Source organism: Pseudopodoces humilis, chromosome 6 (assembly GCF_049639895.1).
Source record: "Pseudopodoces humilis isolate 2021_Gansu_Grassland_sample_001 chromosome 6, ASM4963989v1, whole genome shotgun sequence".
Classification (NCBI taxonomy): Eukaryota; Metazoa; Chordata; class Aves; order Passeriformes; family Paridae; genus Pseudopodoces; species Pseudopodoces humilis.
In genome coordinates this window covers 34,740,966-34,765,309 of record NC_142205.1, presented here as the reverse complement: position 1 = coordinate 34,765,309, position 24,344 = coordinate 34,740,966, and positions in this window count along the sequence as shown.

The following is a 24,344-nucleotide window of genomic DNA, read 5'->3' as shown; positions in this document are numbered from 1 at the left end:
AGAGGGGCCGGCGGGCGCCTTCCTCCTCCTCCTCCGCCACTTCTGCCTCCTCCTCCAGCCTCTGCGGCTGCCGCGGCGGCGCCGCCGGCCGCTGGCGCCCCGGGCAGCGATCGCCCCGCACCGCGGGCAAGAGGCCGCCCGGGGAGAGCCGCGGCTCTGCCGGGAAGGGGAGGCGAACGCGCCCCGTCCCGCAGAGCTGGGCTCCTCCAGCCCCGAGCTTCGGCTCCGCGAAGATGAAGCCCGCGGCAGGTCCTAGCCCCGAGGAAAAAGCAAAGTGCCCGGCTCGTTTAATTTGGCTCGGAAGCCAAGGGGTGGAAGTTCGGTAAAACTCACGCAGACAAATCATGCAAGAAAATTTCTGTGACTCCTAATCAGTTACTTGTTGAGCAGTGTTGGCAGCTTCACTTAAGACAGTATGCAGCTATTTTTGGCTGCAGAAAAAAAGTTTTTGCCGTGTTAGAAACAGTAATCCAAAGAACACCATAATTATTTGTAGACTTCCTATCAATAACATTTTGGAGCTGTTTTCAAAGAGAAGTAACACCCCATTCAGAGCCCTAAATGAAACTGAGCACAGATCCCGTATTCCAGTTACACTGTGATTAAGTTTAAAAAGAATGTACATTGCTTTCAAAGTAACACTTTACATCCTGCTCAAATCTCAGCTATGCAAAAGGAAAATGTTATATTCCCTATACTCTTTTTTGCTTGATTATTGAAACTTGTGTAAATATTTAAAAAGCTTCTAATTTGTTTTCTGCGTAACTTGTGTACATCTTTTGGTAATTAGACTGTATGGGAACCAAGTGAGAGGGCAGATCCCTAACTGCCTTGATTAGATGCTGGCAGTCTGCTCATGTTACACTGCTCTTATTCTTTGGGAATCCCATTATGTTACTATTCTGGGAGTGACATTCTGGAAGTTATACATAAAGGTGTCTCTAGCAGGCTTCCAGGTACCTCCTTGTTTTTTTGATTTATTTGTTATAATTTCCAAGATGGCATTTCAGCATGCTGCTACATAAATAGTTTGATGCTAGAAAGCAATCAGTTCATTTGCGATCAGAATGAAATCTATAGTTTAAGCAGAGATGTATTTTAGGAGGGTTGTATAGTCATTAGAAAATTATTGAAGCACTAATGTTTTTCTAAATACTTTCAAGACAGAGTAAAGCAATGAAATAAGGACAGGGGTAGAAGTTAAACAGAACAGCTATGAAGATACAAAATAGCATACATAAATTAAAAAGACCATTGTTCTTCACTGGACCCTTACAGCGCTTCAGATCAAAGCATAGGATTAAAGCCTAAAGAGAGCATAGTCCAGGATGCAAAATCCATCTAAATAGAAATATAGCACTACTGATTTGAGTTTAAACATATTAAAAACCTCTCAAAAGTACCACAGACTGATATGGAGAGGAAGTTCTTTTGCAGCACTTTATTAAAACCTGCCTGACAAATCATGCACAGATAATATTATTTCAATAAGCGAGTGCTATGCAAGGAGAAGCCGCGTAACTAAATCACAAAACAGGATGAAACATACCACTCCTGCTGTGCCATCATAATATCAGCTGGCTTCATTATTTATTTCCCCAGTTCTCCAGCACTTTCATTCTTCCCCCACAATTCATAGAACATCCATCATGGGATCAAAGGCTTTTATGCAATAGAGCATTTCTACCAACTGCCCTGTATAGCAAGTGTAAAGTGTCATAATTGAAAGCTAGTAATCATAGTCATGGTGGCTCAAGTCTCAGTTTAATCAAAGTTTTAACAAGAAAGTGGTTGAAATCTATGGTAGTTTATATGTTCTGTGTACAGACATATAAATATTCCATTGGCTCTGGCACAACAAGGTTTTCCTTAATCTATACTGTATTTCTCTCCATCCCATTAAAGATGGCTAATTTAAAGGTAAACAAATTAAAATATATTTTGTACTTTCTCCACCACCTAATGGTTAATACTTCCCCTCTTGTCTTCAAATAAAGTAGAAATCAGCTTACAGGACAAATAATTTAAAATTCTAAGTGACACTGTGTATACTAACAGTGACCTTATAAACACAGATGACTAAAGAGATATCCTAATAGTGACAGGTCTGGATCTTATTGTCCTATATGCTTCAATGACAACAGTAGCTACTGTTGAAAATTAAAAACACAATTTTTATGTCAGAAGTGAGATTCTTTCAAATTAATTATTTAATATTGTTTTAACAATCCAGGCCCCAATCCCTTGTTCAAGTTGGTGTAATGTACATCTGCCAAGAACACTCCTCTCCTGTATCTAGAAATACCTGATGTGTTCCTTTCAAATACATTCTGCTTCTGAAACATGGCATTTCAATGCCTGTTTCCTATCCATTTGTTAGCAGTGTGAAAACTCACTGCAAGAAATGTGAGCTGAGCTGGAAATAGAAGAGAGTTAAGAGCAGCAAGAAAAATCAGTAGCATGCTTTCATAATGAGATTTACTTTCTTCATGTAGAATTAAATGCTAACAAATGTTTTCTTTTTACAGAACGTAATTTCCATTATTTTTATATTTAAATTAATGTGTTTGGTTTAAAGCAGTCTCCTTTTCATGCTCCTATTAAACAGACAGACAGAGGCATACTGAAGAGTTAAAATCATATACCATGGTTTTTGTTTTAATACACCCAGTCTTACCGGTAAGTTTTGGTGGAATTTATATTTAATGTAAATCTCAAAAGTAGAAAACATTGCTCCTTGTGTGCAGCAACTCAAAAGGCTGTAGAAGTGCCATTCTGGAATCATCCCAAAAGATGAAGGCACTAAGTAAGCTTCCTTAGTTCCTTTACAGATGGGACTCCGCCGTATTTCCTCTCATGATTAAAAAAACAGCAAAAGGGTGTTGATTAATGTCTGATGCAGATACCGTAAATTAGCTATAAATGTTTAGGGAGAAAAAAAAGAAAAGGTAATTCAGATTCAGTGCCAAACTGAACACAACAACTTCTCACTGATCCATTTTCTCCCATTGAATCATTCAACCCAAAGTTTTATTACACATTTCTTTTCATATTGTTCATCTACTCAGAGTAACCAGCCTTACAGTAGACTACTGAAAAAGGAGGGTACAGTGGATTTGAGGCTGTAGTCCACTTCTTTACCTTTCTTATTTGTATAAAACATAATTTAATGGAAATATTTAGGAGTACTGCCAGTTTTACTGATTTTGAGAGTAATGTCCTTCCTCACTCATCAAAAGCACATCTTTTTCTTGGTACAGGCCCTCATTTAGTATTTCCTTACATAATCCTAGGAAAGGATCTAAGCATGGTGGCTTGGAGATCATCAAGAGCTACTGAAGTATTTTCCTTGGCTTTGATCAGACATCCTCGCTTGTAAAACCCCACGGGAAACTGTTCTGCACCAAACTTCCAGCTAGGACTCCTGAAATGTAGTTTCATCCATTCATTCGCATTATTGCCAGGACAAATAACTTTGCTTCAATGAGAAAGACATCATTGCTGCAAAATCATTTTCTGCAATGTTTGACCTAGCAGCCTGCACTTTGTTATCTAGAAATTTCTCTTTTGTTTTGTATAAAAGTTGGTCCCTTTTGAAAATTAATTAACAAGACAAGAATCCTTAGTATTCAGCTTTTTGACACCAGTTGATATTCAAGGATTACAGGATTATTGGGATTTCTTTGTTCTCAGGGATTCCCTTTTTAAACTGTTAAAATCAAAACCATTGCCATCTAACATTAGAATTTCTCTGTGTTACAGACTAAATAACCTCAGTAGTGTAAAACCCATCCAACCCTTGCTATAATAAGAGGTTAGTATAATGCAAAAATGAACAGCTCCAGGCTGCATCTCAAGAAAAGTGTTTGAATTAACCAAAGCAAATTACATATCTCTAAAGCTTGGAATGAGGAAAGCCCTAGCACAAATTTTATCCAGCTGACTTACATTATGATTTTTCTCCTTACCGTAGTTTTTCTTCCCTCTTGTAATGTAAGGTCTCACACAACAACAGGTTGAATATTAATTTAGCATCCTGTAAACTGATGATGTTCATTGTTACAACCTCTGACTATAAACAAAAAAATGACTGATGGGAAATTTATGCTGCCTCTTAACTGAAAGCTGTGCACAATCTAAACTGTATATAGCTGAAGATATGTCACTAAATAAACAGTCTTAGATTCAACAAAAATATTAGGAGCTAACAACACATGACCACTAAACATACAAACACTTAGCATGATACCTTCCTGCGGTAGTTTTCTAAGTGACAAGCTATGAGATAACATATTCAAAATCTTTTTCTTCTCAGTTATATTTACAAAATTTGGTAGTATAATAGCAGGGGAAGACAGTCCCAAATCAATGCAAGACACATTTCTATATAGTTTCTAAAACAGTGGCAGAACTAGTTGTTTCTTTAAAGAGATGCAGTTTCCCCTGATTTTGCCAAAGATTTGTAGTTTGGGTTTGATATTGGTTTGGGTTTGTTGGTTTGTTGGGTTTTTCTTTTGTTTTCCTTGATAGACCAGGTAGTGAACCTCTAGAATTTGTTGTTATGAGAGGTTTAAACTATGAAGTTTAAAAATGTATCAGACATAGTTCTGGACATCAGGACCAGAAAATGATTTTTAAGTAAAAGGGAGCTGGAGGAGTGAAAGGTAGGAGTAGTCCAATGTTGGATACTTTATTCAATGAATACAGATGCTGGAAAAGCATGAAGGAAATGGACTGCAGTAGAAGACACTCACTGTGCTCTCCTTAAAAAGCATATTCAATTGTAACTGTTGGAGACAAAAAAAGAGATAAACAGTCAAGACAGATAGTTTGTCTGAGCCAATAGGACATATCATATATTTTGAGGGAAATTGAACCAATTTCTCATTGATTCAGGTCCAAACCACAGAGTAACTTTGTTCTTGTCTTGCAGTCTCATGTTCAGACCACTATACTTAGTCATAACAAAAATATTTATTTTTACACATCATTATTACACCAAAAATCAGTCCAACCGATACGGTTGAAAGGAAGTACACAGGAAATCAAATCTGTAAAATAGTCCTCATGATTTTCAAGGAAATGAATAAAGAGTGCTATTGCCTTCCTTATTGAAACTAGATTTAATCATCCAGTCAAAAAGAGAAGAAACCTAAACCAAACTCCAAGTATCAGCTTTTTGGATACATCTCACAGGAAAACAATAAAGCAGTAGTTTCAGATATTTTATTTTTCTTTTTTTTTTTTTTAATAACAAATAAGACAAAGAAAAATGAGAAAGCTGCACACCAACTTTCAGTCAGGAAGTTGCCATTACTAAGTTTGAATTTACAGCATGCAGAATTTGGTTACTAAGAAGGTTTTGTTCTCTGCTAAACAATTGAATAATAAAAACCATGACATGTTCTCTTCAAAAAGCTGTATGTTTTCTGCTGGATCAAGAGCGTTATTGCTACTATCAGACCTCAGGGTACATCCTGAGCACAAACCTAGAAGGAAGAGGAACCAACATCTCTAAGAATTCAAAATTCAACCCTGAACCTTTTCACTTTTCAAAAGCTGCTAAGAAAAAACAAATAAAAAGAACAAGGAAAATCAATGACAACAAATGAAAGAGCAAAGGGGCACTGATATGGAGATTGCATCAGAGGCCTCAAATAATTCCTTCCTTCACTGTCTAGCCAGAAAATTTCATTTTCCTACACACTTAACGCTGGGTGACAGAGGTCTTAGTTCCCTGTAATAGAGTGAAAGCCATGCTAATTTTCCCCATTATCATTAATGAATTTATGCAATAAGAGACATGCTTAGACCAGTTCTTGCTACTTCCTACTTTCAGCACAACCTGTTAATCTGTCTCTGACCAGAGTCTTTATGTTCAACACTTCAGGCAGAACTAGGCAACTGATGTAACTGGTATGAGACTGTCACTGGGCAAAGCAGTCTGCACAGAGCACATCCATCGTCCTTCTGGTTGCTTATCTCTTTCTAACTTGAATTCAAGCAGCTGCTGCTGGCCTAAAAAGCAGGTAGCATGCTGGGCCTAATCTATTTTTTGAATTCCTATCCCATCACGAACCTACAACCATACTCCACAGGGACACTTCAAGTAATCTGTCCCAGCATAAAATTCTTAAGTGCAAAGGGTAGATCAACAGACCACTTTCAGGAGCAGGTTCCAGCTGTGGAACTCAATCTAATCTTCTCTATTGATAATGAACATAAGCCTGAGTGTATTCAGAGCTATAACTAACCCCAGCTTCTTAGTAAGACTCCCTGCAGTGATGGCATCTTCCCAGGGCAACCAGCTGATCTGGAGAGAGGAGGAGGAGGAGGTAGAGAGACAAGCGTGTATATTAAAAAAACTAGAAATTGCAAATATTTTATTAAAAAAATAAAAATTATAGATTCCAAACTGTGGATTATTACATTAAAATAATTTTCAGAGATGCAAAGACCCTTGCTTGCTTTTTCTGCCTTATAATTCAGAGTAGTCAAAAATTACCTTTTATGTAATTGTATGGCTGCTCACAGATATCTTGCTTAAGCAGGATCAAGCAAAGTCCGAGTCACCCTTCCATCGTATTTTTCTGTTTCCTTGAGATGCAACCGGTCAGGAGCAGCCCCTGTGCTATGGAAGGACTCTGGGATGAGGGAACATGCTGGTGTGGCTGCTGGGCTCTGAGTTACCCCAGCTGAGGAGCTACAGAGAAGGTGGGACTGTCAGACCACCTGCTGTTAACTTACTTTGATCTGTTCTATGGACTAGCATACAGTCAAGGACAACCTCTGCAAGCCCATAAGCTCAGCTGTATGCAAATAGAAGAAACAAGAGACAGGATGGTTTTTCTGGGATCTGGCCATATTAGGTAAGTAACCTGGTGAAGCTCAGGGAACCCTAACTAACTACATGGTGCTGCTGCTGAGACTACAAAGGCAGCAGCAAGAGGGATGAGACAAGTTATGCCATAGTTTTAAAAGCATTTTTCTGTTTCCAAGGCATTGCAGATAGCAGATGGTGTGACCACACACTTTTTGCTATTGGGTTACTCCTATTAAGTTTTTAATACTTTAGAATGAAAATAGGTGTTTATTAGTGGATCTATAGAGTTCTAATATTCTAGCTGAATAAACTAAATTAAAATCAAAGTAGTCCAAAGAAATATTTGTTTCCATACAATTATGAAACTATTCACCTGACATGCTAATGTTTATAGCCTGCAGTTTTGCACTGAAATCTTTAGACAACTGGAGGTAGTTAGGAGCCATACTTAATTGAAATAATATCCTTTTACATTGTAATAGCCTTCCTTCAAATCACATCTGATTTTCTAAATCCCTATTCCTTTTCTTGCCCTTATCCACGTATGTTGATCACCTAAGCCAAGAGGGTTAAGATCCAAATGAGAAAGATGTATTCATGTAGAGATATTCACAGCAAGGCTGCTGTTAATATTCATAGCAGATCTTGAAAAGTCATTTGCTTTGAGTCCCTTTTTTTTAAAACAGAACTTCAAAGTCTAGAGGTACAGCAGATTCAAAGGATTTTCTGCACATTGTGTGACCTATTGTTTAGTTAAACTGTGTAACAGATCCCTTGTTAAATAATAATGCTGAGTGCCAGTAGGAATAAAACAACTTTTTGAGTTCAATCTACTCTCAGTCAAGGTCAAAAAGAGCTGGGATCAAACTCAGTGAGTTTTCAAAAGCTTACCCGAAATATACAATATCAAAGTTCATAATTAAGAAGACTCATTTCATCAGTCAACTTCATGTTTCCACAGCAGTGGGAGTAATTATAACACAACTCATTTTTTCAGGTTGGCTTGAACACTTGACCTTATAAGCAAACTCCTTTTTTCGCCCTTCCTAAGATGCAAAGCCAAACCATTTGCTTTTAACAAAACAGAGCTGTCAGTTTGACATTTCAAAGCATGTTTAAATGCTTTTTTTCATTAAAAAGATAGTTTATCTTTAAAATAGACATTTACAGGCTATTTCTACTAATTTTTACCATGCAAAGATTAAAAAAAAAAATAAGAAATGTTTCTGCTTTCTTGACATTTTCTTAAGGTCATCAGTTGAACTATATTTGTTTTACTCTTTAGAATACATAGAAATCTTCAAATCCAAGCAAATGCCAGGATGCCTCAAGGGCATTGTTGCCTTGATATTCCTCTTGCATCATGCCAACATTTACTGACCAAAGAATGTGAAATCCAAAAGGAGAACTAAAATTGTTTTCAACAATAGTCATGTGTGGGCAGTTATTCATCAAAACTAGCTGTACACAGAAAGAGAAAAACAAATAGGAGAGGATCTCATCTCCCTTCTGTCATCCCAGAATTAAGGCTCCAGTCTAAAGCCAAGGGTCTGATGGCTCATTACAGTCCATGAAAAACAAAACAGACTCTTTCCAAGGAGGAAGTAGTTTTCCATTTCTTTGGTACTTTCTTTAGAACATGTGCTAAAATATGTTTTCTCTTAGTTAGTGACAGAAGGACACTAACTTTGAGATCCCTCAAGTTACAGAAATGAAGTCTCATATTTAGGATCTGCATTAGAATGTCTGTCCCTGGGGAGATCCAATGCCATAAGGGGACGCCAAATAAATACAGGTGGAAAGAGGGACAGGAACTTAGCATGGCCATTTGATTACCAAAATACAGAAAACATTATAGTGGCATAATTGATAAAATAAGGGGAGTATTTGGTTGTTGACTGATAATGCTTTCATATTAAACTTGTTGTATTGCTCATCTTTTTAGCTCTTGATTGAACAAAAGTTAAAAGTTGTGACAAAAGGTGATTAGACATGTCAGTAGGTTTTACTGGAGAATTATCAAATGAGTGAATGAAAAAATTCACATTGCAATTGGTTAAGTCAGACAAAAAAGTTGTTATGTCCTTAATATTCTCATCTTGCTCATGGTGTGATTTCTACTGAAGTACTTTGATTTCTATCTGAGGCATTTGACTGTCAAAATCAAGCCATATAGAAATAGGATATTGCTAGATGGTCTGACATTCTGATTGAATTTTGGGATGCAGTCATCTGTTGGGAAATATGCCACTAAAAAAGCTACATGATCTACAAAGTATGAAAGTAGATTACAGATTAAATGAAGGAAATTTCAATTGAGACACAGCATGTGTGGAAAAAGCTTAAAAAGCTGAGGTAGACCAAAAAAAAGATTAAGAAGATTCCAGGTCAAAAAAGAGAAAGAAACTATCTGATCTTAATCTGATCATTATGAAGCCTTTTTAAAGTAACCCTAACTAGAGTAATAGACTGAGTCAAAAGTTTCTCATTTAATACCCTTAGACCCAGAAAAACCTGACATCTCCCCCCACATATTTTTTTCCTGCCAATCTTTTAAACTCTGGAAACTAAAAACCAATTTATCTCTTTCTAGTTAAAAAACCTCTCTTATGGCAATCTACGTTGTGACACAAACTTGCTAACAATTTTGGTGATCTCATTGTCTATTATACATAGGTGGAACTGACTCTTTCATGGTTCATCTGGTATTTCAGCAGTAATAAATAATGAAATTCAAAGTGTTCTGGTTACCAAAGTGAACAGATACTGCTCAACAAGTAAAGGTTACAATTTTATAAAGAAGAAACAACATTTAGAGGTTGATTGTTTTTTGCCATTAGAGAGAGCATGCCATTTTTCTACCCTTTTTTCTTTGCACTTCAGCTTCAAGTTTTTACAACATGTATTTTTGATAATCATAACTTTATGAGGATTTTAATGTAACACAGTGAAGTGTCTTGCTGGACTCTGATTTTTTTATTTTTTACTTTTAGTGAATGAGATTTCTATTGAACTGTTATGTTTTTATGGAGTATGTCAATTCCTGAATTGCTGTCTATCACATTATACATACAAAACATACTCTGCCATGTAAAAAAGTGTGCAGCTGGGTATTTTAAAGGTCCAATTTTATTGTAGACAAAAAAAAAAAAATAAAATCTCACATAGTCTCTTAGATGTTATTATGGATGACTAACATACCTATTAAGAATTAAAATCCAACATTACTTAATCTCCTCTCTTCCAGACTAGATTTAGAATTCTGCTACCAACAGAAATGAGAAAGGTTAAAAAAAAAACCCCAAAACTGGAAAAAAAACCCAACCCTGCTTGAGGAGGGGTGAAACATGAAGCATTTTACCTACAATTATGAAATCTTCTGAATTAGAAATATAGATACCTGAGACAAAGTTCACACCTATGTCTATCTCATTGCAAAAAAACACCTCTGATTCAAAACGTAGCTCTGATCATACGAGATCCTCTTCCAGTTATGCAGGACTGATTATATGTCCAGATCAGGTTTTTGAAGACTGCGATGGAATGGTGGTTTCCATAAGAGTCTCAGGTTTTCACAAACTAGTGGAGAAGCATGCAGAGTTCCCTCACTCACAGATCACTGCGGTAGTCCTTACAATCTGAATGTATGATGAGATGGTGTTTTTAGCAAACCAAATGTGAAAACTCCCCACAAGTGGATCCATTTCTTCTGTTGGAACCATGTTTATGGTTATAATTTAAACAGCACTATTTTTCCTTTGTGAATGTCACAGGAATTAAATGGAAATGAGACAACTGTGTTCCAGGTATTCAGGTATTCTTTCATTTATAGCTAAATATCAATCATTCCATATAAGTGGTCTGATTTTCAGAAGTCTCATGTTTTATGGACTAAATTTAGTTTATCTGAATGCAGCACTTGATTTCTCTAGTATTTGAGACTCAGAAAATTGTGTCTAATTTCTCTATAGGTAGTCTCATTGCAAATGGTAAATCCTTGCTGGGAATGAGGAAATTCCAGACTTATTTACCATAAGTTTCTTGTGCAGTAAATCCAAACTGCTCAACTGAATTAACAGCAGGCTAGAAAGAGAGCACCAACCAAGATATGATTTCCACAAGAGAGATCTCACCTTCAGAAGCCCTGTACTTTTTATCTCGTATATAGAGTGCTGACTGTTTCTTACAGAATTATGAACAGATAATAGTTCCACTGCAGTTTTTTCTCCTGAATCTTGCTGGTCTGCCACATAGCTTTTTTTTTCTAAATGGTACCATGTATGTAGTCTTCAGCATAACATTATTAGGAAAATAAAATAGCACTTAACCTTCTCTTTTATTAACTACAGAGGCTTCTGCTTCACTTTTTATTAAAACAAGGAAGAAGTAGTTGTCTTTACCTTTTTTGCCACCTATTTGAGAAAGCAATTCTAGGAAGCTGCAAAAATTATAATTACATTATAATATTCATTATGTATTTCTACTTCAAAGAAGAAGAAATATTGCATGAAGTTACATATCCTATTAATCACAGAGATTTGAATCCATCTAATCTTTTTCTATAATTTTGGCTACACATCTATTATAATGTCAAATACTATTAGTGAAGCTTTAGCTACTCAATACATGCAACACAAGTTCTTGCATGAGAATTGACACAACAGAGCTATAAGACAATAAAAGGGCAGCAGGCCCTGTGGCCTCTGCTCTCCAATTCTGTAATGTGAAGAAAAAGCTAATTCACTAGGAGCTGTCAACTCTAAAACATCTCAGTTCAACATGATTTCACCAAAGATCAAATGGAAAAGGCTAATCTTGTTTTCTAGACACTTAAATCCCATTTTCCCAGGCAGATTTACCCCAGGTTCATCCAAATGTGTCTTAAGCAGAATATCTTATTCTGAAGTGTCTTTTTTTTTCTAATACAACGGGCACAATAGCACTGAATATATCAGTGTCACAGTTATTGTTTCCAAAGATCAGGCAGAAGGCCACAAGACATCTGTGGAAAGTAGAAAGCATGACACTAAAATTCTTACAGTATATTTATATTTTATTAAAATATTTATACTTACATATCAGAAATTTTCAGCTTGATATCATCCCACACTTGTAATCATCCTGTATTGGTAGAAAGCAGCACAAATTTTTAGCAGTTTTTCCTAGGGCCTTTAAGTTCTTTTTGCTTTTATTTAAATAATGGATTGACAGGAATGCAATTTACCAATACTTGGTGTTTTGTACATGAAAGATATCCTGCTGCTCAGTCAAATGCATGCTACCATAATAGTTAAAATGAGATAATAAACCATTCCAAAATTTTGCTTAAGATTGGTTACCTGCAGAAAAACTGTAAAGATCCTGCAAATATGGGATTTTGAAAGTTATTTTCCCCTTTTGGCATCCAATAAAATTCTAAGAATTCTAAGAATCACTTAGTCCTACTCTAAAGATTTTCTGTCTCCATTTCTGTGATTTTTCCCATTTCCCCTCAGTAAGATTTTATTTTTAATTCAAAAACCAAAGTGTTAAAATGAAATAACACCTATGGTGTACTTAATTTGCAGAAAAAAATTACCAAGTATTTACCTGAAAATCTGGCTCAAGTCACAGTGTTTATAAGTTACACTTTGGATATAATTTAGTGCCTTGTGCTCATTTGCCTCAGGGATGGGGATGAGGGGGAAGGCAATATTCCAATAGTAATAAAATCCAAAATTTACCAAAAATCAATAAAAAAGTTTTCCACAATCTTCAGTGGGAAAGCTTCATGCCTAGTGTTTTGCTTTTTAGGCAGAACAGTATATGATGAAGAAATCTAGACACATTTTGGTTTCACAAATGCATTGGTCTTGGCAAAACTGATAGCAACATAGCACCAGTGTTTTGTGTTGCAAAACCAATTGCTAATTCTCCATCAAGTTCGGTCCTGTATTGAAAGCAAGAGAAGTATTCCTTTTCCAGCTTGGCATACTCAGCAACATATCTTTCTATTTCTTCATTCTATAGGAATGAAAATGGGGACAAGATGAGGCTTACACTGAGCCTATTCTGTCATTACAAAAGGGCTTTGTTTTCCTTTTAAAAATTAGTGCTTATTCTAAATAGAAGAAAACAAGCCAAGAATCATGACAGTTTGTACTATTTTAACAAACAGCTTCCACAAGAATATTTCTTTTTAAACTGTGGAAACTTACAGGTGTGTATGTTCAGAAGTGGAGGGCAAGGCTCCACTGTTTGTTTTCCCTCTGTTAAAAAAGGACTTTTTTTTCTATATTTTCCCCCCTCTAATCACAGCTGATGGAGAAGGGAAAACCTCATATGCCACTGTATGCCTCTGGAAATATTTATACTTAGTTCTGAAAGCAAAACCAGAAAACCACCAAAATATTCCTCCTCCCTTAAATAAAACATGTAAATTAATGTTTTGCAGCTTTGAAGAAGAGGAATAGTAAAATCAAATGCTATACAATATGGGAAATTTGATAAAACCCCAGGATTTTTCTCTTCAGATGCCGAGCATCATGGATTTTTTTTCTGTTAAAAGAAATGTAATAACTCCTTCTTGAACTTTGTATGAATAAAAATTTGTAAAGGTGATTTAGCAGGGTTTGAAAAGCCATAAAAATCCATCAGAGGCAGAGAATTCTTGCCAGCCTCTGTAAAACTCCAACAATACTGTTAAAGATGACTACTGAGAACCCACAGTAAACCACCATAGAGCATGAGCCAAAAACCAAAACCACATATTACCAAGTTTCTTTTCCTTGGTATCACATAAAATGTAATAAGTACAAATTGAGACAGATGGGAGTCTATTATTTTCAGGGATAATGGACAGTGCACTACCTCAGCCCATAAACTGAAGGTACAGGAGTTTATAAGAATGAATATTTAGTTTTAAGGTTTCATATTAAATAATTTTAATGACACTGCTTTGACCGGGCAGAGAAAAATTGTGAAATGTATAATTTAGTGTTGCAAAGAAGATGGAATCCTAGTGAAGGACTTTTTTGTGTGACTCTGAAATTGAATTGTTTGAAAGGAATTTGCATTTGGGACAAAAATCCCAAACTTTCTTACTGTGAAAAACAGGGGAAATGCTAGAAACTAACAAACAACAAACAAAAGCATTTGTCAGAATAAAGAGACCTAATAAACTAGTAAATAAATAATGAGTGATCTCAGTTAAGACAAAAAAAAAAGTAGAAAGCAAAACCCAAACAGTTAACAGATGAAAATATCTTTATTTTCTCCATTAAAATTAAATAAAGCAGCTATTTTACTTCAATTATTACTAAAGAATTTTAACTGAAAAAAAACTATAGAATAAAAAATAAGTAATTAAGAGAAGAGAAAAATAATAACACTACTAGATTAGGCCGTATGTATCCAACTAGATGAGTTATTTTGCTCATATGTAACAGACAGTACTACAATTTTGGTTTTTATTTTCTAATTTAAAAAAGTGAATATGAATATATTGTTGTCCAATCAGAATAACTATGAAAACTATGTAAAATGTCCATCAAGGAAACCAGTAAGGACATGAAAGTATCTGAAACACATATTTTTGAGAAAATGCAAAATTCTTTCTGATGCAATATATTAGTCATTTTAAAAGTGATTAAATCAACATATAATTTTCTTCATAGATAATATTGCTTATATAGGTTGAGAAATAATAACTTATTTGAACCAAAAGTGACTGAGAAACAATAAACATGAAAATGATGCAGCCTTTTTCAGGCAGCTGTATCCTCACAGAAATGTTTCTTTTTCAGGGAAGTAAGACATTTTTTTCTAGATGTAACTAACTCTGACATATTATAAAAAATGCTTTTCTGCTTTCTGTTTTCTTCAAATATTTCTGGAATAGATGCAGCTTGTATGTTGAGTGAAAATACTGGGGGAAAAGGGTCTCTCTAGCCTGCTATCTTGACCCTTACAGTGACCAACAGCAGGAACCTGAGGAAGTTGAAAGCAAGGACATAGATATACTTTCTCAGAATATTATCTAAACCTCAGCAAGATGCAGCTTAAAAACTTCTTTAGCAGAAACATTATCTATTTTTCTATGTAACTGTTCTTATTTTTCTTCCAGGAATCAGAACTGTCATACTTTGAGATCCTGTAGATTTTCACTATCCATAACGCCATGTGGCAGCTCAATAAGTTGTGTGAAGAAATATCTTCCTTGGTTTGCTCTGAATTCTACTAGGTTTATTTTATTATTTTATGCCTCTCATTCTTATGACAAAACTGAAAGAAATCCCTATCCACCTTCTCCTCCACACTTCATTTTGTAAACTTCCTTCCATATATTCTTCAGTCTTCTCTTTTGTGAAGGGTCCTAGTCAGTATGCTTTTTGCTCATCCAGATGATGGCTTTATATATTTGATTCTCTCTGTCATCCTTCTCTAAATCTTTTTTCATGCATAACTGAAATGAATAAGAAAGAATTGTATACAGTTCTTGTATGTCTGCTGAGATAAAAATAATCACAGTGGTGTTTTCTACTTAATTTCTTTATTACATTCTTAATAATTTTTAACATTGATTTCTTACTTTATTACTAATTGTTAAGTTAAGAAATATTCCCTATATAGTTACAAAAATTTGCTCTTGGAGAGAAATCTAAACAAACAAAAGTTTGCTTTCATATTGCAAGTCATACAGCTTTTTGTGCCGAGCCTATGACTCAATTTTAAAGTTACAGATGCTTTACTAAAGATCTAAAGTAGAAATCAAGCAATGTTTGAACAAAAGTGCTCAGTTTGGTAATATCACTAAACATGTCCTTGCTAAGAAGTAGTTTTAGTGTTTCCAGGACAGCATACTAATGCTGCAATAATGTGTTCTTCCTAAAGTTTTATCTGATTCATACAGACCATCCAGAATCCTAAGAAATAAAGGCACACTAATACTTTAGTCCTTCATTCTGTGGACAAGAAGCAGCTCAACAATGCACTGTAGCGCCTGAAAGGGACTACCAGTGCTATTGCTGCTAGAATAAGATCAGGCACTCTGCTACTGTCACCCCACAGAAACCCCACAGCATTTTTCTGTGTAATGGAGAGTAATTTGTACTAATGCCCTGTGTGAACCAAGGCTTGCAGCAGCAGAGGGATCTTCTGCAAGAGCTGCTGATGTATCGGTCAGTGTATCAGAGGCCGTTTTGCCCAATGAGCCACAGGCGGTGACACCCGTCACAGTCATTCAACTGACGGTCATTTCTGGAAAATTACATTCATGTGTATATAGGAGATAAAACATTCAGTTGGGCTGTGGTCAAGATGTTTCCTGCTCCCAGCTCTCAAAAGATTTACGGTTTTCAGTTTGAGTTTCCTATTATACAATAAAAGATAATTTTAAGTGGTCTTCACTTTGAACTTAGGGTTAGTTAAAGAGCAGAAAATCTTAACAGACCAAATAAAATGGAGTCTTGTTGCAATCCCTATGTTGCCTTTACTTCAGACATTTGGCTCCTGGAAGCTTAAAACAAATGAAAAGTCAATGGTAGAAATGGGAACATTAAATGTAGCAGAAATATATTACAACCAAGAAACTAAAGCAAGTACTAATAAAAAGAAAAGAACAATTTGTAATCTGTGAATGCAGAGCTCATTGAAACAAACTGTTACTACAAGTTCCCTAGTTAGATCTAGATATTTTTGAAGATGTGTTCTAGGTTACAAAACTCAAAAAATAAATTCTAACTTAACAAATTAACACAACAATAAATTCTAACTAACAAATTCTTACATATGGTGTTATGCTGATCTGATCAGCTTTAAATCTGGAAAAACAAAAAATGTATTTTATTATTTTCCATCTTCTAACTCCTTATAATGTTTCCTAGTAAAACAGAGTATTTACGCATCAGTGCTATGTGCTTTTTTTAATCAGATGACCTTGCTCTCCTACGCCAAAAATACAGAATGCATGGGAAGGATCTTAAAGGCACATTACCCTTTTCTCAGAAGGTATAGGTACGAACATGTCATATTTATTAGTATTTTTGACATGAAAAATACTTGGAAAGAAAGGCTATAAAGCAGAAAACATTTGTTACTCTTCGAGGTCACAGCACCAAAATTTGTAAGTAATATGGATTCTGAAATATCAGTACAATTTTAACTGTGTTCATCTTACAAGTCCTGTGCATTTCATGTAAGAGCTCTTGTGTGTCTTGTCATGTAAGAGCTCTTGAATTATCAAACTGCCAGTTGCGGCTTCCTGTACTTCCACTTCTCTGCCTCTCCTTTTCAGTTGCTCAGCATGGAGCATCCATACAAATGCAGTTCAAATGAAATAAATGGATCCACATGCACTGGTGAACTCACAAGCCAATTTGTCTAAGTGAATAGTAAGCAAAAAGTAGGTCATAAGCCTCATTTTTGCAATTTTTTACTTCTTGGTTATTATTTGAAGTACTACCTAACAAGAAGGGTTCTGAAATAAATACTACAACTGTGAACTTTAGAGAAGTGAAATATAACTAAAATGAAGAATCAAGGGGTTCTGTTAGTTTTTTTGAATACTCTGACATAAGTTGCTAATATGTGTAAACTAATGCTAATATATGTTGAACTGTATATTTTGTTACGTTGACCACTATGTAAAATGTTTTATGATAGAAATTATATCTGTGGTCATGGCTGAAATTCATTAAGCTTTTTTCCCACACATTTATTCTAATATAACCATTTAAGGGTATCTAACAGCTGCTATAGAATGAAAATGCTCAAGTAGTGTGGTCTTCCAAAAATTCATGTCACAACCAATTCCCAGATTACTGTGTAGTGCACTCTGCTTGCACACTTTAAGTTCCAAGGAAATGCCTGTATCTCAGAGACATGATTGCTGGGGCAACATGGTGCTCAAGGGGTGCCTGGGGTGCAGATAAACAGGAGTTATTCACTCCTACTAAAAATCAGGAAACATTACAAAATTATATTCAGGATAACATCTACCTAGAGATCTATCTCTGCTAGAGCAGGATAGGAAATTACAGTACTGTTTTGTAATGGATAAAGCACAGGTCTAATACAAAAGACAATATAGCAATTGTAAGAGAGGAAAGCAATTCTCATGGTTGATTCTGTGGTGAAAAGAAGGCTTTTGTTTGATAAACATTACAAGAGCTGGATAGTGTGTGGTCTGCAGTAAACAGAATAGAAGGGAGGACAGGCTACAAGAGTAGACAAGACTCTAAGACTCCAAAGCTGCCTGCTTCAACTCTGCAGGCAGTAATATGTGCTGCTGGAACACATCACACACATCAGCTAGAGGGATTTCACAGATGAAGACACCTCCAGAACTTAGTGTAAGAGGGAAGTCCTAAAAGTCACCTTGAAAGTTCTCTTTCTGCAAATGCAAAAAAAACCACTCTAAATCAAACTAAAAAATTCCAATCAAATAGAAATTTCTCCCAAGTGCCTGACCATTTTTCCAAGTTCTAATGGAAAATAAAGTGTAAGATGAAGGCTCCATTATGCTAAGATTGATAATTTGTCATTTTCTAATGTTAGGAGTCTCAGATAAGAACTTAAAATGGGAAGAAATATTTTTTTCAAATCATTATAGTGAATCTATATGAATCATTAATAAATATTTTAAAAAATGATGGTAACACATTATGGAGAAGGTGCTTAGTACAATACTGTTAAACCATGAGTTAATGAACTTCAGTTTGCTTGCTGAAGCCTCCAAAAGACAAAGATGTTGTAGTGGTCAAACCCAAGGATTAGAATGATTTATTGCTCAAGCATGTATGATATATAGGGTAAAGGAGTTATCAGGTCATTCAAATTAGGTTATATATGCTAGAATCATGTATAGTAAATCATTAGAATTTCTACAAATCCTAGATAATTTTCTAATACAAACAGAGCCTGGTCCAACACACAATCTTTCTAGGAGACTGCAGCTTAAACACTGAGCCAGAAACTGGTTACCTAGGGACCAGTAAGGATGGCCTGTTTATATTATGGACGAACAGAGGACATTTGCAAGCAACACCCACTCACTCATTCTCATGTATCACCATGCACAGTACACTGAAAGGGCTAAATGTTCAGCAAACTCAGTATAATGAGCCAAAGTTAGTAGTGGAGTGGTAGTACTGCTCCCAAGAGACATGGAGTGTTTATTTGCTTTGTGGGCCTGGGATCTTAGGTCATATTCCTAGTCTTAAAATGACAAATAGCATTACAATTATGGGTATCTTCTGAAGTGAAAAGCAGCCCATGTGGTCTGCTGACTACTTGAGTTTCTTTCAAAATAAATGGTAATTTAAAGTCAGCACTGACCTGTAAGTCCCCGTCCCTTCAAGGAAAATTAATAGTTGGATCTAATCTATGGGAGACTGAGATCTTTGTACAAAAGAGATAAAACATTGTCAGCTATAAAATTTAGCTAAGCTGTGACAATCAGTAAAGGCAGGAATCCTGTGTCTGTCTCAGAATTACAATAAACCTGCTTATCCTAAGTAACTTACATTTTCCATGTAAGACTACACTAGTATTTTCTGCCAAAATGTGATAGGCTATGCAAAAAAGATGTAGTTAGAAAAGCATATAATGTTCCTATTTTCAGCAGTTTTCTTAAAGATACCATGAAAACAAATGAAATGGCAATGTGAATAATTTATAAACTGCATACAGAACTGAATCTACTTTTTCTATCTAGTTTTCTGTTGCCATCCTACCTTTAACCAGCTCAGATATAACAAAAGCTTCAAGGGGACAGAGAGCTTTTAAAACACCATGAAAAAATACATTCAACCCCACTGTTTGAATTAGTTTAACTTCATAAACATCTGTCCAATAACAGGGATTTACACAATAAAATAATTCAAATAATGAAATTAATTGGTATATTTTTTCTAATTTTTATTGAGGTAACTGGAGCAAAAGTGAATTGAACCACTAATAACTAATTTATAACAAGATGAAGTCAATAATTCAACAAATTTGCTTTACATAGACTACTGTTAATTGTTTACAGTCAAATTTAATAGTGATGTTTTTTCTCTCTACTTTTGTTCCAGCCCTTGAGAAGAAAATTTAAAAGCTTAAATAGGCAAAATATGTTTTTCTCTAGTCACTCCTTCCATAAGAAAAAGTTGTATAAAAAGAGAAGCTTGGGAAAATTTGAGAAGGCAGTTAGCTCAGAGATTTAACCTGCATAAAATCTTAAGTCAAATTGAATAATTTAATTGGCTTATGCCTTAAATCAGCTAAATAAGCATGTAACTGGAGCAATATGGACACCTTATCCCAGCAAAATATCCATTAATCACCAAATCTGTGTGACTTAACCTAGAATTGCTACCAGCTCTCAGGTGTAAACTCTTATCCTACTTGTACTCCACCCACACTTGCCTACTGCACGTCCTGATGTTTCACCTGTACTCAGCTAGAGAGACCAGCACAGCTGAGTAAGAGATGCTCTTTGCTGGGGTAATATCATTTCTACTCAACGTTGAAAGTAAATTTGTATCCTGAACAGTTGTTGAATAAAGAGCTTTGCTCTTCTCATTAACCCACAATTTGCTGCTCTACATATTAATCAGGTTTTTGCTTTTAAACCCCTATTTTGTTACTAGCCTCCACTCATTAATGGAAAGATCTACAAATTTGAGACCTATGGTTATTTGATTGACCATCTTCAGAACTTTTCTGCCCCAAAATGGATTTAAGATATTTCTAACAGGCCTCTTAGTGGCATAAAAGTACTCTACCAAAAAAAAGAAAAAGAAGCCCAAGGCAGGACATTCAACTCGCTATAAAAATCTCACTGTCAAGAACCTTGAGAGATCATCACACCATGGTTAGCTAATTTTAAATAAAAAAATTTAAAATGTTGCTGAGATCACACTCAAGACTGGGAAAGAGACTGCATTAAAATCCTGGGTTTTGTTCAAATTTTTATCATATTTTTGGATTATTTTCCCTTGCTGCCTGATCCAGCAGCTGCAGAGATAAATTCCAGATCATTTGGCAAAATCCTTTCTTCATCTGAGAGATACCAGAAATTTACCAAACTAAGTTCTTAAGACAAGATGCGTTATTGATACATAATGCATTATTGTAAACTGAGATTTTATTGAAAATTTTTTTTACAAAAACCAAGGCTAATTGCCATACTCAAAGCTGCACAGGTAATTAAAACCATGGAGATAAATACTGTCTGAAATCACAATTTAAGCTACTGTTTTCACAGTAACCTAAGGCAATAAATATTTAGGTAAGTGTATCATTCACTCCCAAGAGCTCAAATGTGACAGCGAACATATTTTTTATTCACAGTCTGGAAGGCCAAGCAGTTCCTGCAAGGAAATATTTTTAAAGGAATTTTTGAAACAATTACTGTTGAGAGAAGAGCCACATAAAGCTGCAGGGGCACGGCACAGCACAGGCACATTCAAAAGGTTTTGAAGTGGCCAAACTTTATGTACACAGAAAGGCTAAACATTTCTTGTTTCTGGGTCACAGGCAATCAAGACCTTTGACCTTCAAGCTATAGATTTCTTACGCAGGCAAATTACTTACACTGCAATACTTCATAAACAACAGGAGCCCTACGTGTCCCACCAGGCATTACAAATAAGGTGAGGTTACAGTCCTGTTAGATTTGATTTGGATGGAAATGAGCCTCCCTGGGAAGTCTGCTTAAGCCCTTTAAATAATGCCTGATCAATGGCATAAACAATTGAGTTCTAGAATTGCTGATAATGAAGCTGATTTGTTATTTTAGGGACTTATCTGGTATGAGTAGGCATAAATATTTGATTCATATTTTTTTTTAAATTAGAAATATTACACAGTAAATGAAAAAGAAAATACATCCATTATCAATCTCTAATTTGCTTGAGTGATTTTTGCTTTAGATGAATTCAGTATTCCATTTCTTTTACATGTACATAAATAAATACTTAAAATATGATGAAACAGGAGAAAAATGCAAATTAGACTGGCAACTTGTCTAGGTATGCCAAATTATTTTTGACAGTAAGTTCTGTACCTTCTCTGTATTTTATGTATTCAGAGCCTAAAACAAACAAACAAAAAAAATGTTTGAAGGGGCTACTTGAAGCTTACACTTCCACCAGAAGAAAAGAACAGAAGCTGTAATTATTTTGCTTTTCTCCAATAACATGCAAATATAACCCTGTTCTGTTTCAATGGACATTAGAGTGAGAAATGGGATGGTTCCTGCTGGAATGATGACTTTCACCCTTTAAATTGCATTATCTCTTATTATTTTTTCCTTCACTTCAGTGTCTTTAGGAAACACCTTAAAGCACTAAGAATTAAGAGATATGTCAACATCCAGTACTCTATATTCCGAGGGTACACAGAACAGTCACAGGACACAAGCCCATGATTCAGTAGCACTTTGCTCAAAATAGAAAGAGTGAGCGAGGATAAAAATTTTCCTTTTTTTCCTTGCTGTTTTAATGTTTGGTATGTGGCTTAAGCTGTTAGAACACTAGCAATAAACAAACATTTAGGTATGTTCCAGCCATAGCTGTGGTCATTTACTCAAGATGCAAAAGTCACAAGATTTGTCCTTCCCCTCAGGAGACTAATAATTAACCAAATGCAGACTGTATTTTTAACTGTTTTTCTAGATCTGAGAGAGTTTCTGAAACAGTAAATAAAGCTTTATTGGATCAAAAACAGGGAATAAAATTTAAAAATAGATTTAAGATCTACTGAATGGAAAACTCATTTAGGAGGTGGGAAACTGACATAATTTCCTTATTTTCAAGGTTTAGGCAACAGAAATCATGCCTTCTCCTTTGACAGTTAATACAAAATTAGACACTTAAGAGTTACTATTGAAACTTACTGGTTTGTTTTTTTTTTTTAGAACATCAGAGTTGTTTAATGATATAATAACATTTTAAGATTGAGAAACAAGCTCCCTCTTTATTATATTTAATACCAATTCCCTCTCTCCTTACTGCAAGTGCAAATACACTTGGACTGACTGTTTTGGTAACTTTTTTCTGGTTTATATTTTTGGCCAAAATTTTGCCTGCACATAAACATCCCGGACTGTTGGGTTGTACAGGATCCAATAAAAAGAGCCCAAAGCCTGACAAAGTAAGATGTAATATTTTGCTTTTTTGTGATCTCTTCCATTGAACTTTTCCAGGAATCAGGAGTAGTTACTTATGAGAAATCTGATGGCATCGAAGAAAATTCAATATAAAATTGCACATCAAAATAGGTTAAAAAAAAAGTTTAACAACACCAGTGGTTTGTTAATTAGGTGCTAACCAGCCAGTTGTGCTGAAGGGGTGAGGAGGGGAATCAAAGTACTATTTTCTGTGTATTCTTTCCCTATGTTTAAATTTTACTCACAAGAAAAGAGAGGAAAGTCAAATTACAGGTTATAAATTAGTATGTTTTGCACATTGAAAATTGTCTTTTTGTAGTGTGCTTTGTATTAATTGTCCAAATCCACTGAGTAGGACACAAAACAGTAATTAGTTAGACACTCAGGTCACAAATTTTTAGTAAGAGTAGAAAACATAACAACCTAAAATGAATTATCAATGCTACAATCTCAAACAAGAAAAACGCCTTTCTAATGACCATATTTCCACTCTGAGAAGAAAAAAAGAACCTTTTCACAGGAAGATCTCATTTCATTTAATTTTTTCTCTTCACTTACTCCATTCGTTTTCCTTCAGTTACAGATTGTCAGCTGAGGTATAGTTTCTTTCATTTACCCATCCAACTCCTTTCACTTTAAAAAAAGCAACCCACTTGCTAAAACTAATTGGGGCACTCAAATTGCATTAGAAAACATCTGCTACACCTATTGAAAATTCTTTAAAAGAGTAAGTGTATCAAAGTAGTATGATTGTCTGCATTTTGACCCAATCACCAAATCCCAAAGGATTACCATAACCATTCACCATTCCAGAAATTACCCTGGATCTTATTCCATCTCCCTCCTAATTCCAGAAATATATTCACCAATTAAAAATCCATCAAAAGGCAACAAAAAAAAAATTACTTTCACAGTTTCTGTATGGCACCAATTTAAAACTGGGTTCCATTTGCAAGATCCTATTTCTTTAAGAACAATCTCCATTAGTAAACTAGATAGGGTTAGACATAAGAATATAGGAAAAATAAGAAAATAGGAAGAAATTCACTGAGGTGAAGTGGTGTCAGTAACAGCTGTCTGGCTAAGAAGCTAGACAAGGTAATAAGCTTGAGTGACTTCAGTGGTTAGGAAGAGAAAACATAAGCCAGACTGTGAAACAGCGCTTGTCATAATAACAGAGCTGTACTGATTTTGTTTGCAATTTGTGGTATATAAATAACATATTTACTCCTGTTGATCTGTTTAATGTTAGTGAAACATTATATCTTCAGAAACAGTGAATTAGATTTCTAACATAAAAGTATTTCTTGTTTGTGATCTTACTGCTATTCTTCCTTGATTTTTGTATTTCATGCTGCTCCATTTCTTCTCTACCTAAAGGTTCTA